General features: G+C 33.4%; 1 long non-coding RNA gene across 1 annotated transcript; it reads left to right on the forward strand.

Moving 5' to 3' along the window:
* Positions 1 to 3323: 3323 nt before the first annotated feature.
* LOC127698373 (uncharacterized) lies at positions 3324 to 9241 on the forward strand. The gene is made up of 4 exons (XR_007980809.1): positions 3324 to 3632; positions 5752 to 5912; positions 7851 to 7971; positions 8922 to 9241. It is a non-coding gene; the product is annotated as an uncharacterized LOC127698373 (long non-coding RNA).
* The last annotated feature ends 10221 nt before the right edge of the window (positions 9242 to 19462 follow it).

Consider the following 19462-nt stretch of genomic DNA (forward strand, 5'->3'; position numbering starts at 1 on the left):
AAAGGAGAAAACAATGAGAAATATTAGAAATTTAAAGAAACAATGGCTTTTATTTTAACAAACAAACAAACAAAAAAATATCATACCTGTATCTGTAAACAGCAAGTTGATCTTGTCACCGTACTGAGGCTTCATCACCTTGTAATGGAATTCATACATCAGTCTCTTTGAAAGGTCTAAAATAGCTTGCCCGGCATAGATGGGTTTATTGAGAGTTAGGTTGATCTGTTGGTTGTGTACTCCAACGAGGTCTTCATTGAAAATTTGGCAGCATAGAAACGACGGCTGAGCTACTAACTTTTTTAGTTTTTCTTCCGAGGCTGAATTGATTAGTCTTAGATTCATCCTAGCACGCAAATTTTCCATACATTTACCAAAAACACTGAAAAAGTAGGAATACTTTTAGATAAGTACTAGAAGCTGACACAAAAAACCACAAAACATAATTAAATCAATGTGGGTAATGCGACAATGAGACAACAAGCAAACTCGAGATCTTGACAACACTTTAAAATCTTACACATTTAAAAATAACATAGATATAGGAAGATGTGGTGTGAGTGCCAATGAGACAACTCTCCATTCAAATAACAATTTAAAAAAAAAGTAAACCATAATAGGCTAATGTACGGCCTTCAACACGGAGCCTTGGCTCACACCGAACAACAAGCTATAAAGAGCCCCAAAAGTGTAAAACCATTCAAACGAGAAAACCAACGGTCTAATCTATATAAAAAAAAAAAAAACGAGAAACATACCTATTACACATCAGTTTGAAAAAGTCCTTCTCAAAGTCGTTGTTTGCCTGTTTTCTCATGTTGGTGTTGAATTCTATGTAGGTTTTAAGCCATGCCTTTTGTTGAAATCCTAATACTCTATGTATTTTAGTTATTTTCATTCCAAGTTCTGTATAAAGTTGTAAATTTTGATAATGCACCACATAGTTTGTCTTTTTCTTCAGAGTTGGAATTAATTTTCGGGTTTTAATCCTAGGTTTCACTTTTTCCACACCATTTGCATTCTTCACAGAATTTAACTTTCCCCATAAATCAGTACTGTATTTCGATAGATCTTTGTCTTCAATGAGTAGATGTTCGGGTGCCAGAGGATAATCGTTATGTTTGTTGTGGAGATGTTCAGGATATTCTATGTCTACTTCTAAAATGTAGCCTTCTTTTGCGTCTGACTCGACTTTCTGTAACTCAAAATGACTAATTTCATCTTCATTTAAAAAATGGAAAAAACCATAAGGCAATGGTTGAGACATTGCCCAACCGTACAAATTGTTAGCATCTAGATACATGATGTGTTTTTTCACATCTGATTCATTAAAGTCGTCAACATATTGATGATTAGCTCGACTGTATTTTTTGGTAACCATACTGACCCCACCTCGTGTTCCAAGCTCTATCATGTTGTACATGAGGGGATCAGTTATTAAATCCAGGCAGACACCGCTCATTTTCAATGCTGCTTGCCTTGCTAAACCTGGACTCGTGAAAAAGTGACTAGCATCCAACTTGTAATATTCAAGAGTCATGTCACGGAATCGTTCGAAAACATCTGCTAAGAGTAGCGTATCTGTTAATACATACAAATTGTGAAAATCCCCTAAGGTTTTCATATTGAACGTGTTCCAGACCTTTTGAGCGTGTTCATACTTTTCATCAGAAATAGCTTCTTTGGTTAAGGAATTATAAAAAGCTGCTTTTGAAGGGAGAGCTGTCTCTTCAAATCTTTCAGAACAATTCACATAATCATAACAGTATTCGTTTTTCTGTAGCAAAAGTTTAGCGTGTTCGTCATTGGGGAAAGCTTTTCGAAATTGTTTGAAATTTTTAAAACCGTCTGCCGCTAAATTAGCAATTAACGTCTCCAAAGAGCTACTTATGCACTGGTATGTGTCTAAAAACCTCAGTTGTCCAACAGAAAAGGACACATATTTCTCCATATTGTTTGGTATACATGTTAATTTTTTGTCCTTGAATTTACCAGCTTCCGACAGCAAAAGGTGTGCATCAAAGTTCCGCAAATTATGAAAATAGACCGGAATGAAATTTGGATTTTTCAACATCAAGTTGCATCTCTGACAGGCTGCCCCTCTGTAATTGCTATACTTTGGTGATTCGTTATCTTCGTTTATACCTAAATGGTCGTGGTCACGAACTTTGATTATTTTGCCTGAAAATGGTTGATTGCATACATAACAGTTTGTAGCATTTTGAAATTGCGTTTCGGTTTCCACACTCATAATTAACTCCTCATAAATGTTCCTCAATATATCATCTATGTATTCTTCCTCTGTAAATATATTTTCAAAAAAGTGTTCGACTGCGTTCTCTCCTCTGTATACAACGGCTGGCTTGGAATATCTATCATTTGAACTGACCACAACGTAGGAGTAACCACATGGAACAAATTTTGTTTTATGTGTTGTTGACGATTGATTTGGGTCTGGTTGACAAGTATCCATCTTTTTTGCAAAGCATTCAAAGTCTGCATAGATGACAAAAGGAACACGCATTTGTTTATGAAAGTCTCTAAATTCTAAAATGGCTTCTCCTTCTTTTGGATAAGTCACTTTTTGAAAATCAAACTTATTACAATATAGTCTGTGTTCATTTAATAAGTCTTGTCTTATGAATCCGTGAAGACATCTTCTACAGTAAAACCGTTTGGTGTGAAATTTAGTCATTGATCCAAGGAAACGATCTAAATTTTTGATCCAACAGTAGTGAGTTTCCCCGTTCTGTGATAAATACAATAAATCGATCTCCCTATCTACATTTTCTAACTTTGTTAAATATAGTGGGAACACTTCTTCGTTTTCAAAGCCAAAAACATTGATTGAAATATTGTTTTGTTTCTCAAATTTCTCCATTTTTGTTAAAGACACAGGATATTCAATATCGTTCATGTTCAATTCATTTTCGTGTGCCGTATAATGTGACTTCCGATATGGATTATATTCCATCGGATGTAGGGCTGCCAGTACAGACCATAGGAAACACTTTTGGTCATCATTTCTAATGTTGATAATTCCACCAGTGGCCTTAATTTTGTATGGTAATTCCATATAATTTGAACCAGCTATGGGTGAGTATGGTAAAGTATGTACTTCGAGGCATATAACTTTATTCAATATCCAGTTAGATCCCTTGTTGATAAATTCTTCCATTACTCTGTTAATCGTTTGGAAAGCTTCATTTAAATTATGATCATTACTCTCATTCTGAAGAGATATGTAACTTTTGCTGCGGAAATGTGGGTGTGCCTTTTCTTGTTGTCCATCATTAATATCTCGAACCATCTTCACTCGAGCATTTACATACCATTTGACATTTTTTTGTTTCTTTTGCTGAGATACTATTATTTCTTCAACATCAGTTTTCGTATTAGCCAAAAAACGTAATAAATCATATTTTTCATCACCAATAGGCATAAGGTCTACACGATTCACTGATTTGTTAATGGCGCTTTTCTTAAAACGAAACCGTTTACGTTTTATCTGACTGACAACTGGCTCCTCCGTTTTAGGCATTCTACCTCCTGTTTGGTTTAACGGATGATGGTTGGCAACATGGGTGAATAAAGAATCAACATCATCAAAGGAGACATCACAGTGTCTACATGTAAGTTGCTTAGATAATTGTTTATCTCGTTTGTTTATTGTGCGCTGTCCAGAACACTTATTACCATGTTTGACTAAATTATGTTTTTGCGTAAACGATTTCCCACACGCTAAACACTGAATTCTGTTAAAATGTGAATTCATATGTCTGTTCAAATTTCTGTTGTATTTGAAAGTTTTATCACAAATATCACAATTTAACTTTGGTCTTTTGACATCAACATTTTCAGCACATGATTTCTTACGTTTGAGTTTATTCTCAACCTCTATGGCTGCCTTCACCAACATACCATCATCAGATTCGTTAAAATGTAAATCATTGGTATGAACACCGCGGTGAGCCATGCTTTTCACTTTACACAAAATGATAACAGCTACCTAATTTCCTCAATTTAAATACACGTGACGATGTCACATGACATCTAAATTCGAAACGATAACCATTTCATCTTTGGTTTTTGTTTACTTTTCTCTTGCAGCATTGTTTTAAGGGACATAGCGATATATGGTTTACTTTCCTCGTGTTGTGTAATTTTTCTCTTTTTGTTTGACTTCTTCAATTTTTCAGGTTGAAAGTCCTCTACTAACTGTTTACTTTCCAAGTCATCGATATTTTCTTGTTTATCTTTCGGCTGATCTTGATCTCGATTTTCTCTTTTTTCCGGCAATGTCTCTGGATTTTTTAATTGTTCATACCTCAGTTTAGGAATCAGAATCAGTTCGCGAGACATAACGGAGATATGTCTTTAGGAAAATAGGAAGCAGTCCTCTTATTTTTAATAAATATAATTTTCTCTGTTTATATGCTGCTCCTTTGGAAACAATTTTACGTATGAGCTTCTTTTTCTTGGTCAGCAAAGTTTTATCAACACTTGAAATGGAGCAAACTCCTTGCATCACATTGTATATTATTTCAACCAACCATTCCAACTGTTCCTTGCTTAGTGATTTAATCGCTTGAGAAATTTGTTTTGCAGTAGCATTCAAAAGAAAATGTGCTAAATAGTCCTTCATTCTGCAGAGTGATATACGATAGGTGTCTGTCCAACTCCACGATCTGTTGTCAACTGATATGTTTTGTCTGTATGTGGATTTAAATCAATAATTAATGGGCGATAGGCTACAGATGTCGCCTTCTTGTATGCATCTAAAAAGTATTTAGACTGTCCGGGAAAAATCTGCCTACCAAGAGTTTGAATTTGTAACTGATCTCTATAATTCCGAAATAAAACAAAGTAATGACAATTGAGGGAGGCTGTTCTCATGGCTTTACCTTTACAATACAAGTTATGTAGAATCTGAATCAAAGTGATTGAATTATGGTGAATTCCTACAGTTAAGAGATGAACCAGTTCTTTACTATCTGCAGATTCCACCATCAGGTCATCTAAAACAAGAACCTTATGCCCTTGTAAAGTCCCCCATTCTGATAAAACATCCATATGGGGGAAACCTTGAAAAAATTCAATGTTTGGTATTGCTGATTTCATTTCATCGAAAACTGACTGCCAAATACTGTAACAGTAAAATATCTTCGACGGTGGTACTTGAAACATACCATCTGCATTTTCAAGAAGGTTTTTGGTATACATTGTTTTTCCTGAATTTGACGGACCAACAATGAATATTGATGTTGGACTCTGAAATTTGAGCAAACTTTCCTTCTCCCACCAGTCAACCATACTGTTCAAGTGAAATAATAAAAATAGCTGAGAGACAAACTGTTTTATATGTAAAAAAAAAGAGAGGCAACAACAACACCAACAATAACATATAAGCATTAATTTTTTATTTTGATACAAGATTGATTCACAACATTACACACATTGTTCACACAGCAATGAAACCGATTGTCTATAAAACTGTACACAAAATTGTCATTCAATTGATAGTCTTCTGAAAACACATCTGTTATCTGTTGCATGGTAAATCCTCTCACACGACACATTAAATAAAACAAACAATATTGTCCACACACAACTGTGTCATCACCTTGTAGTCTTTTCTCGTTTGATTGTATGTATGCATAATTCCGCATGAATTTGTTAAAATAAACAGTGAGTTCTTTTTCTGAATACCCAAAAGAGTCAAATACTTCAAGACTGTTCTTTCTATTACAGAAAAATGCTACCCAATGTCTTCCTGGTAAGCCTGCGACATCTGTATTGGCTATCACACCCATTCCTGGTAGTAGGTGAACTTGAGACAGTTCATCAGATGAGAATACACCAAGAACAGATCGTTGTAAGTCAACGTCTGAAACAATGGCACACTTGAGCTGGTAAGTATTCATTCTAAAATGATGTTTCTTTCTAAATTTATTTCAAAATAAGCTGGAAACTCTGCATACACAACACACGTGGACGCTTTCGGCAGTGGTGCATTGAAATTGACTTCTAGAGAACAAGTTCCTTGTTTCACTAAGTTTAAGTACTGTCCCTCGTCGCTGAAATTTGGTTCTATTTCAAAACAATATAAAGCATTTCCTCCTGCTATATCATTTCTACTCAACTGATTTCCACTGTCTCTCATCCACTTGTTAGTCACTTCAAACATACTATTAAAAGCAGGTAGTATAGTTCGACTCGTGGCTCCATAGTTTAACTGCATAATATTCCCACCTACAGGAACTTGGTTCAGTTTGAGCGTTATTTGACTAAGGTTGAAATGTTGAAAGTTGAATGGATTTAACGTATATGAACCACTAGAACTAGCGGACTCTGTAAAAGCTATAACGCAACGAGTCGGTCGGAGCCCGTTGAACAAATTATTGTAATTGAAACTAAGACTCCCAGCAGGTATAGAAATAAGGCGCACTTCTGTTCTGGTATAGGGATATCTAGCATTTGTTGTTTGTAGTTTCTGCGCATGTGCCATAATGACAGCAGGGTTTAAACGTATTTTGCACACTTTTAACACTATGTCATCGATGATGACTTGAAAATTTGGATCTTTTTCACTTGTCATCAAAGCAAACTCAGGTCTTGAACGGTAAAGTTTAACATTAATAGCTACTTGATTCAGCATGTATCTGTCCAGACTACATAAATCATGAAATAACGGACCTTCTAAATCACACACTTGACTTTGAGTAAAATACTGTGCGCGATCGAATAAGGAAGAATTGCCACCATTTTCTACATCACTATCATCAAAATGTCCTGGTTGATCTTTTTTCCATAACTGGCTAGTCAGCTGAGATTTTTTTGCTTCAGATCCAAAAGATAAAAGAGTTTGTATCATTGCCTTGTATGGATAATGTGTGGTAGTTGATGTCACCAACTTATTTTGTAATGTTATATCAATCTGTGAGAACATAGAATGTAGAAAATTGTTAACTGGACCAACATACTCAGTAGGTTTTAGACTGTCTCCATTGATATGTTTTATTCTCGCTTTTACATATAATTTTGTTTTTCTCAAATCTATATACTCCAGTGAATTTTGGGCTGCAATGTTAAATTCTACTGGCGCAGTTCCAGTTAGCTGTGCTGTTGACCTATGCTCATCATAATACACTGAATCAATCGCTGTCTGTGTTGGTGGTAATGAAAACAGATCCAAACCACTTGGCTGAGCTTCTTGGAACCCATCTAACGATAAAGCAGCCATTTACTTGAATATGTCTTTGAAGGTTTTCACAGAGCTTTGCAGTTTTTTCTTGTTGGTTTTTTTCTTCGTATGTCTCTTCTTGTTTGATGCTTTGGTTGTCTTTCTTGACTTTTTGTGCTTAGTCAACTTTTTGGTGGTTTTACTGGGCTTTTTGGAGGTCTCGTTCGTTCGACGTCTTTTGCAAGAATTGGCATCATAACTAGATGGCTTTCTTTTTAATGTCTTTTTCTCTCTTTCAACCATGTCCTTGGCCATTTCATCCGTTTGATGGACGGGGGAGACAAGTTGAATTTTTACTTTCTCATCAGAAGGGGTTTTGGTTGGTATGCCGATTGGTGTAATGGATGACCTTGAGGTTCCAGTTAGAGACCCACCTCCGATTTGTTTTTGACCTTTGTTAGTATTGTGATGACCTTTTCTGTCTAGCTTCTCATAATAATTAATCCAGCTTCCTACATTTGGCACATACATCTTGTTCATTTTTAAAAGAATGGAAACGATTTGAAGTGTAGTGTTACCGTTGCAGGAATATCTAAAAATGAAGCTAGATTGTTGTCACCATCAGTTATATAGATATCAATATTATAGAGGTCATTTATTTTTACAGGAACATAATGCGGAACTTCGAAAATGTTTGACCAGTTTCCCATAGAGGCTGCACTTAACCTTCGAAGAAGTGGCTTTTGTTCTCCATCGACAATAGATTCACCACAAATATTAGAATACAGGTAAATGGATTCTGATTTAGATATGCTACTTGAAATGTCTGCTTCAACTAAGGCAACTCTCCAATTTCCATTTAAAAACACAGGTGAATTCAGTTGAGAAGAAAAAGTATATGCTTTGTTGTTTGGAAAATAGTTCAGAGATTTTTCACTATTGAATGTTATGTAGATGCTCATCTTCAGGAGTCATTTGGATCTGTGATATCCTCTTCATTCAACCACTGATTATATTTATCTGGCCACCCTTCAATCTTAACTAACCACTGAACCCGTCCATTTCTCTTACGTTTTCGAATTTTTTTTTCTACATACCACATAACATCTTCATCCTTGTTCACTTTAACCATCTCTGATTCATAAAATAATCCTTTTATGGAAGTTCCATCATACTCCTTTATTCTATAAACCGGTATAGCCTGCATTCGAAATCTTTGGCTAATTTTAAAAATTTCTCTTGTGAAATGTTCATCATATGAACGGTCAAATAGCATAGAAATGTAAGAAATACGAACGAAGTCATTAGCCTTAAAGTGGTATGATCGAGGCTTTTTTGATGTTATTTTCTTTGGTTTTAAATACATATATGCCCATATATCTGCTTCGTTTGTTTTGCTGACGTCTTTTGGTTGGATATTGTTTAAGCTTCTATGTGGAGTAGAATTGTATACTTTAACAATATCTTGAAGTACATCCAAGTACCTATGATTTCTCCTCTCTGTGAAGTATCGATACATCATATTTTTCACAGTCTTGATAACTCTTTCAGCGTAGTTAGCCTTTGTTTCTGAATTCTGTGTGGTGAAATATTGTATACCTTCATTTTTCAGATACGATTTCATTATGTTGTTGTTAAATTCTTTTCCTTTATCAGTTCGAATCTTTTTACATTTTCTGTTACCAGCTAAAATTTTCTTCATTGCCTCGACTACAACTTTTGCTGATTTATTTTTCAGAACCTGAATCCACAGATACTTTGAAAAGATATCCACGACGACTAATAGGTATCGAAACTGACCGTTTTCACTTGCAATGTTTGACATATCAGCGAGGTCCATGTCCCACTGATCATCAATTCCAGATACAATTACACGTGCATGACGAAAAGAATGACGGAGTTCCTTTCTTAAAGTGTAACTGTCTTGACTTCGTAATAGTCTTTTTATCCTGGATCGTCCAACATTAGTGATTCCTTTGGATTTTAATATTCTGTATATTTTTTCGGGACCTACATGTGTGTTTTTATATGTGTTTGATATTAAATCATTTATTCTATCTTGTGTGTTCATCTTGGATTTTTTTTCATTCTATGAAAGGTAAGACCTGTTCCCTTTGTATTTAAGGCTGATAGTCTTGGTTTGGTATCTCTACTGAAGTAAAGTTTTGAAAGCGAGAAGGAATTTAAATTTTACTGACACTTTCTTCAATTGAGATACCTAACCAATATGCACTTTGTGAAAATATAATAAAGAGACAAAAAACAAAATACAAGTAACTAACTTTTATTGAAATATCATTAGAAACAGTTCAAGCATCTCATTGTTCGTCTAGTAAATGCAACAGAGGCTTAATCAGGAGTGGTATTAATTTGTGATACACTAACAGTACTCGTCTTTTCCTGCTTACACTAATTCTCCCACTGGCTAAAAACTGAATAGTTTTCCGAAACTCTCGAAGTTTTCGTCTATGTACTATACTAATCATAAGTGTTGCATGATAAATTTTATATGCAATGTGTGAAATGGTTCGAATTTGATCATCGGAACTCTCCTCAATCAATTCTTTTCTTCTTCGGGGTCTATCATAGTAAAGTTCTTTCAGGAAGGTTGAGTTTTCAAAAATACGTCTGTTCATGATGAGTGTTTCACATCAAATGATAACCAATGTTAATGATCGGTGTGTTTTAAATTAATTTAATTCGTTTGTGAATCTTTCTTCCAACAACACCAATCGTTTGCACCAGTGTGACACATTTTTGGTACTTGGTTTATGTAGAATGCACCAATCCTTTAATGTAGATAAAACGTCATTTTTATAGTCATCTGGTACATCCATGAGCTTCACTTGATTGGACATCTTCCTAACCATGTCCTTCTCCGCTATCTGTTTATAAGCAATATCGAAATAAGTTTCTAAATGTTCCATTTTTGTCCACATTAAACAAGTGTGTTGAATCTGACTCGGGTGGTTTACTTCACACCCATAACAATGTTCTTTCACAATATCCGGTAAACAGTCTAAGACCATCCTAGCATACAAATATTTAAGTGTGTGATGCATAAGTTTCTCGGCTTTTTCAAATGTTGCATCCATAGTGTCTTCTCTCTACAACAATCAATCTGTAAATGAACGGAATTCGAGGATCTTCTTATAGTGTATCTCAGTCATTACGTAACATTCTTATTTCATAAGTATGTTGGACAAGGTTTTACTAGATACCATCTTTGCAAACAAACAATTTGGATCCCATTTTATATGTTCTGTTTCGATATCGTCTTCTTTAGTCCACTTTTTTAGAGTAATGTCACAATAAAAACATGTCACTCTATCTCCTATATCGGTGTAAAAAAAAACCATTATGAGCTAGATCTTCTGGCTTTTGTTTAATCTGATCCGGCCAATTTGTATATGTTTGCATTCTATTTGTGAAATACATCATATTCAGATGGGCTGGTTTGAAACGGAGGATGTCTGAAAAGTAACATCCCGAGTCTGTTTCTAAATCCATGATTAATCAGTAAAGACTAACATTTACTTATATACCACCACCACCTGAAGTCTCTACAATTTGTATAATTAAATCGTACTTCCAGTCTTCAACCTTTAATTCAACAATGTCATAAAGCTGCTTTAATTCTATGAATCTACTCAAACCATACTTAAATAATAAGATATATATCTGCCCTTTTTTTGTTGATAACAAAACCTGGTAATGTAACCTCAGAATTTTCATTTTAAAATTATTAACAACATATATCGTCAAAAATAAATATAGTAACGTAAAAAAAAAATGGATGCCGCTCACTTAAATAACAATTTTGACAAGCAAGGCAACCCAAAATTCTACAACGTGGACAACATGGACGTCATCTCAAACGTACCCTGGTTACCAACCAATGTTGCTCTACCTTGAAAAAGTCAGCAACGTGGAAACAAAAATGGACGACAAACATACCCCTGGTTACCGACCAATGTTGCTCTACCTTGCAACGTGGAAACAAAATGGACGACAAACATAACCTGGTTACCAACCAATGTTGCTCTACCTTGGTCAAAAGTATGACACGTGGACACAAACATTCCACCATCACTAGCACAATATTTACATAAGCTGCTCTACCTGCTCTACCTGCTCTACTGTTTTCTTATCCCTATTCTACTACTACTGTTATATGTTAACGAACTGAGGTAGTAGTACTTCGTATATTTCAATTGTTTGTCAATATCCTATCCTTGTGGTCAATTTTGATTATGTTAAATTAGGTAAAAAATCTAACGCCTGAGACACGTTTTTTGAGCCAGAAATAAAATACACTTTCAAAATGCTAAATATTTTGTTAATTGCTGTTGAAGTTCGAATTCCTCTTGTGGTTATCTGTTATGTGTAGCACATTCAATTGAATTGATCACACATTGTCGCTGTTTTTCCACAAAACATCATCTAATAAAGTTTATTTTGTAAATGTGTTAGGAATGTTGAAGAGTGTCAATTATTTTTGTGTCATTCTAAGTAACTGTAGCTTTAATGAAGGAGATGTTAGATCAATGAGACAACAATAAATAATTGAATGAACAATGAATTTGGTACAGATGTAATTATGTTTATATGAATTATGGAAATGAAGTTCATTTATCTGTTACCATTTAGAATAGAAGTTATAATTTCTGTAATAAACTGTTTCTGAGAGATGGTTAACCAGTTAGTCGGTAACTAAATTATGTATTACAGGTCAGAATATAATTTGATTACTTGTTTCCTTGGTATGTAGTATAAGTCCCACTCGAGTTGAATTGCAATAATATTTCCTTACATGTACCAAATGTAGCAAAGCAGTAAAAAATTCTTTAAACTTATACGAACACAAAAGAAAACAATAATTCTAAATTTAATATCTAAATTGTGAATTTGATTTTCAAGATTGATTTTTTTTTTATCTATTGTAAATTCAATATCCGAAAGGAAAAACAAAAAGATAGCTTGTAACCGATGAAGCTTTTACGAATGATACATCTTTTACCGAAATATTCCGTTGTGAAATCTTTCAAAATTGAAATGAAATTTAAATGACAACTATTTTTCAAAGCTCCTTTCGATATCAATGGACCTTTTTGTACAAAATTCTTACAAACCGGCAACACCCGAATACGGTAGACAAACATGTATTTTATAATCAGTAAGGTAACGAAAAATGTTGATAACGACGTCAGCTTTTTTTTTTTTTTTTTTTTTTCATACTATATATCTTTTAATGTGTTTCCTATCTGAAAAAATGTCGAAATTATCAAATGAAAAAAAGTCTTGTCATTCTCATTACCTTTTTTATTCGAAATGTGTGCAAAACAAACATAAGAACAAAAACGTCATTTTGTTTTTGTCAAAAAGTAAGTCTTGATAGTCTGTAAAGATCGTAAAAGTTGACGAGGAATCGCCTTTCCTACTCGAATGATTGTGTTCAAATTTCAAGGATGGATCGGTAAATAAACACTTGCATGACATAATTGTATAGTTACTTTGAGTCAAATAAGACAATTTAAGAGAACATTAAGGGTTAAATAGAACAGACAAAATAGTATCTGGTCCATTTTAAAGGAGGGAGCATCAAGTAGAAAATTAAAAGCATTAACAAAAATACCGACCTCCAAGGTAAATTAAAAACGGGGAAGTTCATAATACATGTCAAAACCAAATGCTCGACTATATCAACCAACAGAACGAACAGGAAACAACTGTCATATTCCTGACTTGGGACAGGCATTTTCCGAGAAAAATGTGGGTTAAACCTGATTGTAAAGCTAGCTAGAACTCCCACTTGTATGGCAGTTGTTTATAGTTCCGTCATATTGATATGTGAGCAATCCAAACAGACACATATTTTGCAGCAAATAACCGGAAATGTAGCATTTAAATCATGCCAATTACTTCCGATCGGATGGTACCCTCGAGGACTGAAAGTCACCTCATTACATTTTCCCATAAGTATGTATACTATTGATTAAGGAGAGATACCGCAAGATCCGATGCAACGCCATCATAATACGAGAAGGAATATATCAGATGTGTAGCATATAAATACTCGGCAAGAACATATAATAATTCATTTTATTACGTTTTGATGGATTTTGTTGTGGTGCTTTAAAATGTTGTAAATAGAATTTTACCCCGTGATTTTAGTAGATGTAAACAGAGTTTTATACCAGTAAACATGGTATATTTGTAATATGTTCATATGTAAATTCGAAATTTGTATTTCGATAACCGGTGGTTTGCATTTCTGTTATGTGAAAAGTGTACACAAACGGTATAACAGTTTGTTTGTTTTTTTTTTTGTAATATTGCCCTGAATATCCTATCTTGCTTGTGATAACATAGGCAAACAGAAAAGCACGTCCTAATTTTTACGGTGATGTTGTTTATATAGCCAGTTAATTTAGATACAATCCATGTAAACTTGTGGATAAAAAAAAAACTATCAATTCAACACTGTAGTAAGATTTTTAATATTGTCTTTATTGTGTTTTTAATAAATTTAAACATAATTTAAAATATATCATAATGGCTATACTGTTATGAACACTTTCTTTCCTACATCCTGTCGAAACTTATTTTGGCATTGCACAAGGTTACGCTTTTCCAAGACTGTATATGGAGTCTTCATTCTTAAGCTGTTCAATTTGTATCTATTGAAACTTTAGTTTTGGAAAACTTTAAATTTATCTGTGAAATTGAATTTGCTTTGCATCAGCTCTTAAAATCTGTCGGGTGAGTTTTTTTTTTTTTTTTTTTTTTTTTGTAATGGTTTCTTCGTATACCCGATCTGATAAGTCAAACTGACTTTAATATTTATGTCTCATGTTGTGCTGTTTCACCTTTGTCCAAGTTATAAAGGAGAGGGTTGAGCGTTCACAAGAAGTTTTTTCGCGTAAATAGTTTGCGATGCTATTAAGCGAATAATTTGTTTATATTCTGTAAATTGTGTATGTTTTTATATGAATCGCTATACTCAAGATAAATACATTTGTATAGTTTATAGGATGCACTTACCTACAAGTTTTGAAGAGATCAATATAATATGATTCTTGTTAAAAATACAGTAAAATGTCAATCAGACAACTTAAACAAAGACAAAATGACGAAGATTATATTCCAATGACTAGTTCAGCCACAAAAAAAAACGATACGGGAAATGGCCGATAGTGTTGTTACACCCTCGAAGAACACATATGAAGCTGTGATATTGTATAGATATAAGCAAAATTTGAGGAATTTAAACAAATTTGTATAATGAACCATAAAAAAGTGACAGATCATAGATTTTCAAAACGGGATGGAGGGCGAAAGGTACATATGTTCCCCATGGTCATGACCCGAAAAGGAACATGAGCTAGTAAATATATCCTATAATTAATTCTATAGGATATTGACATGATGAAAACAGTGTTAACTTTTATAAAAAACTGCTATGAGGCATGATTTCAAAATTCAACACTATTTTGGATTTCATTCATCAATTTTCCTGAGGATGCAAGATTATACTTTCAAAGCTTAACAAATGTCCATGTAAATATCACATTACTATAATTATAATGATCACAATCATAGGAAATTGATATTTTTAACAAGATGTTTCAAAAACAGGAAATTTGATTGAAATGAAGAAATGCTGATCATATTTTTACTTTTTGACCCCACAAAAAAGTATATATATAAAGCGTATTTTAAAAGTTGACCAATTCTTTAAAACAAAAAGTATCTATATTTTCAAAGCTTCTGTTACTTAAGTATTATATTAATCCAACGAGTATCAGATATAGTTTTATAGAATCGTGTTACAGGACAATGTCTTGTCTATTTGGTTTAGATTGTTTGTACCTTGAAATAAATTAAAGAACATACGTATTTCTCTGAAATACGTGCAGCTAAACTAGAATGCGATTTTTTTTTAGTAATACTGAAAGGATTTTAGATCAACTATGGGTCACCGTACGGCCTTCCATTATGAGCAAAACCCATACCGCATAACAAGCTATAAAATTCCCGGAATTACGAAATATGAAACAATTCAAACGAAAACAGGAGCGTTGAGTACTCACAAAAATGTTTAACCCAATTACATTGTTTATGCCACTGTCAGGAGCTTGTCGTTGGTTACGGTTCGCCATATTTATTTTGCATTTATCATTTCAGCATAAATGAGGTCGCCTCCATCTGTTTTGATTCGAGTGCTACTGGTGAGTCTCGTATGGACGAAACGCGCTTCTGGCGTAACAAATTATATATTTGATATTTTTATGCGTTTTAGTTACAGAGTTAAAATGGTTTTCTATAAACAATACAATTAAAGTGTATTTATTGGTTAATTTGAAATTTAACATAATTACGTAGCTTTGTAAATAAACACATCTGATTTTGTGTGAAATCAAGACTAGTTTCATAGAAAATCTGGTTATTTAATTCAATTCATTTTTTTTTTAATTCTAAACTGAAATCTACTGATCGCAATCGAATTGGGATAGGGTCGATATCTCACAAAACTAGTTTGACTCTGCCATATTTGTATGTATGTGCCTATAAGTCAGGATCCTCATCAGAAGTTGTCGTATGTCATATATTAGAAATAGTGTGTCAATGGCAAATCTTTGATTGTTTCTGTTAAATTTGTTAACAATTTTTACATTTTCGAGCTTGAGATCTATTAAAGACACCAATCCTGTCTATTATTAAAGACAGTATTTTGTCCTCTAGATGTATTTTTGTCATTTGGGTTGCTGTCTCATTGACGCTTGTCCCACATTTTTTATTTATAGGTTTTAGTCATCAAACAGTACTGTATTATACCAAGAAGATATATATGATAATTAATACTTAAGCGTGTACTTGTATAGCAAAATAAAACAAGATTTAATAATACCTTTTATTGTTATATGTAAATAGTTCATAGGCAATTTAAAATTTCATAATAATATAAAGACATGTCAGACTGGGGATTATCACAATTTGTCGCTACTAAAATGGATGTCATCTGCATGAAACATGAAAAAATGAACCGGCCATGATGTGTTGTTCATCTTTTAGTTTGATTTTAACTATTTTCTTTAGCAAAATGCTCGGATCCGTTTTCGGTTCAAATTGGAGAATAAAAATACCAAGATACCACCGTAAGGATTATAATTACTATGACTATCGTATATCACTTAACTATTACCCCAAAGACGTTCTTCATATCATATTATATTCAACGTTAACAGTTGGATTTATTTTGATAAAAAAAAAACACAATAATAAAATACTAAATTTAATTCACTTTTTTTTGCCTTGCTTTTATGGCAAGAAATAGCATCAAACACAGTAATTTAAACTTTATATCAGCATCGTTATAATTCCTCTTATGGAACCAAACATTGATTAATTCTTAATCCCATTACTTTTTCATATATACAACAAAGAGAATGGTAATTGGGTTTTATATTGTGTACACTAACGGGGCACTATCTTCAAGGAGACTCTAAGCAAAATGTATCAAATGTCTGAAGCATAAATCACAGATCGTCAAAAAGGTCTTAATCTGGAAAAACCGATATAAGATTAAGTGATTTTTTTCTAAATTTGTAAATAATAAAAGAAGAATGTGTCTGAGGACACGAATGCCCCCGCTCAAGATTTGCAATTAAAATGATACGGACGGACGGAAATACGGAAAGACAGACGGTCAAGGGTAACACTTAATGCCCCCGTTGCCTACGACTGGGGCATAAAAAAGTTCTTCATCTGTTGCAAGTTATAGCACACAAAAGTGTTAATAATTTTCTGCACTTTTTATGAAATACCTGTATGAAATCTACATCTTGATTCTGCAGTATATATCATAGTGTTACCTGGTTTGAATTGTGAACCTGCACATCATATACTTTGAGCTTGCTCTCAGAGACTGGTAGCATTCTTTGATATGGTATTTTTGGGGGTGATCTTATGTCTAAGATTTTGTCGTTCTAGTTTTTCTTTTTCCAAAAAGGAGAAGGTTGAAGAATTTATTACTAAGATATCTATTTAAATTTATAATTATCCAGGTATATTCAACGAGATACGTACAGTGGGACATTTCCAATGAAATAACAGACTGGTCTGGAATGAAATTGTGTACCGAAAGAATAGGCAGAAAAAAACTACATCCTGGTCTAGAATGAAATTGTGCACCGAAAGAATAGGCAAGAAATACATCTGCTTTCTGATCTGGAATGAAATTGTGCACCGAAGGAACAGGCAACGCTTTAAACAAGACCTCTCTTTAACTGATGAATTGATATATGCTTCAAAGAAAAAACTTTCTTCTCCTGCATCATTAAAATATTTCCATACGTCTATATTGTGAATATATATTTTTCGAGAGCCACTGATGAATCTTGCCTAGACGAAACAAGCGTCTGTTATACTAACGTACTAAATTAAAAGCTTGTATCTTTGTTGAATTTTTCCTCTTTTTATTAAGTCTAAACAGATATGGTTTATAGATAAGATCTTATGAAATTCTTCGTGATGTTTACCGGTCATCTATATAGATATAATCTGATTACTTCAGACCGGAAACTTTGTAGGCTTATGTTCTAGCAGTAGGTAAGACATGTCAAATTTTCACGTACTGACCGATTTTGTTTTAATTGTTTTTTTAAGGATTTTCAACCCCCAGGAATAGATTACGTAAGCTATATTTGGCAAAACCTTTTGCGATTTGGGGTCCTCCATGCTCTTCAACTTCGTACTTTATTTTGCATTTTTTAACGTTTTTTTATTCGAGCGTTACTGGTGAGTCTTTTGTAGACGAAACGCTGGCGTACAATATTTTAAGCCTGGTATCTATGATGAATTTATTTGTTAGTGGTGCATAAAATGTGAAATTGTATCAATGCCAAGAAAAAAAGCAAAAATTTTAAGATAACATGTCAAATCCCAATTTAAAAAATATTTCAGTTACTAAATTTTACAGTATCCCCCCTTCGTGTGTTTACTTTGAGGTTTTAAAAAAGTACTATGTCTCATATCTTAACATAATATTAACGTCAAAACTGATATGATTGAAGGATTTTTGGCAAAACAATGTATTAAAAGGACATTAATACAAACCTTATTGTATTGGAACTGAAGTTATATATTCTCTTTTTCGCTCGAGCATGTTCACACTATACGGACTTCATTAGTATGGGTGTGCTCTATACAAAAAAACTGCCTAACAGAGTTATGAGGAAAAACGAATGAAATCGACACACTATAAGTTTTAAGGTCACCATCATGAATTGGTTGACCGAAACGACATGCCTGTGTCTCAACTCACTAACGACATATTTTCTCGTATTAGATCTTTAGATACCAGGATACCAGAATAGTCGTCTTATCTTTATAGTCTTACCGGTTGTGTCCTATTCCCGATTGTGACATTAAGATTGAGAGTGGATTCACATGGCGGATGATACATGCGTAGCAGGAGAAACCATACCCTTTCGACGCACCCGGTCTTGTTTCTTTTGGAGTTCTGCAATTCTATTCAGTAATGCTTTGCATGTATTTCAATATGCCTGTGCTGTTTCTATGCATTTGAAATAATTTGCTGCTTTTATATTTTATCTGCATGCTCTGTGTTTTAATGTTATGTATATGTTAATTTATATTCGGTAAAAAGCTCTCAAGAGCTTATGTTTGTATTGTTATATGTGAACCGAATCAAAATAAAACTTTCGTATTCGTATTTGTATTCGTATTAGTTTTTGTTTGTTACCTTGATTTGTCTTCGTAATCAATTTATGAGATTTGAACATCGGTAGACAACTGTAGACTTAATCAATCAGACCCAAATTATTATATGTTGGTTCACCTTGTCCTTCGATACAGAATTAAAAAAAAACGTAAAACATTAGCGAAAGGTTCCATACTTGTTTATGTGTTTTTGTATTCGCTCTGATGAATTTCTAGGTCGGTTACTCTAATATTTGTTAATTACTTGGATGTAGGTAATCGACTCTATCAGTAGAAAAGAATATGAATTCAACATAAATGAAACGAAAACTAGCATTACTTGTTTCTTTGCGTGTCAAATTAAGGCGTATTTTTAAGTCTTATATTACTAAAACGGAGATGGAGTAACGCCAAAATTTATCAGATTTTTTATAAACAAAATAATTTCTCTGTATCAATAATAAGATTATGTGGGAGTGTTGTATAAGGGGAAAATATCGTAACCAACAAATCAGGAAATATTTAAATCGCTATTGACTTAAGCTTGTCACAAAT

The sequence above is a fragment of the Mytilus californianus genome, unplaced genomic scaffold, assembly GCF_021869535.1.
Source record: "Mytilus californianus isolate M0D057914Y unplaced genomic scaffold, xbMytCali1.0.p SCAF_4, whole genome shotgun sequence".
Taxonomy (NCBI): domain Eukaryota; kingdom Metazoa; phylum Mollusca; class Bivalvia; order Mytilida; family Mytilidae; genus Mytilus; species Mytilus californianus.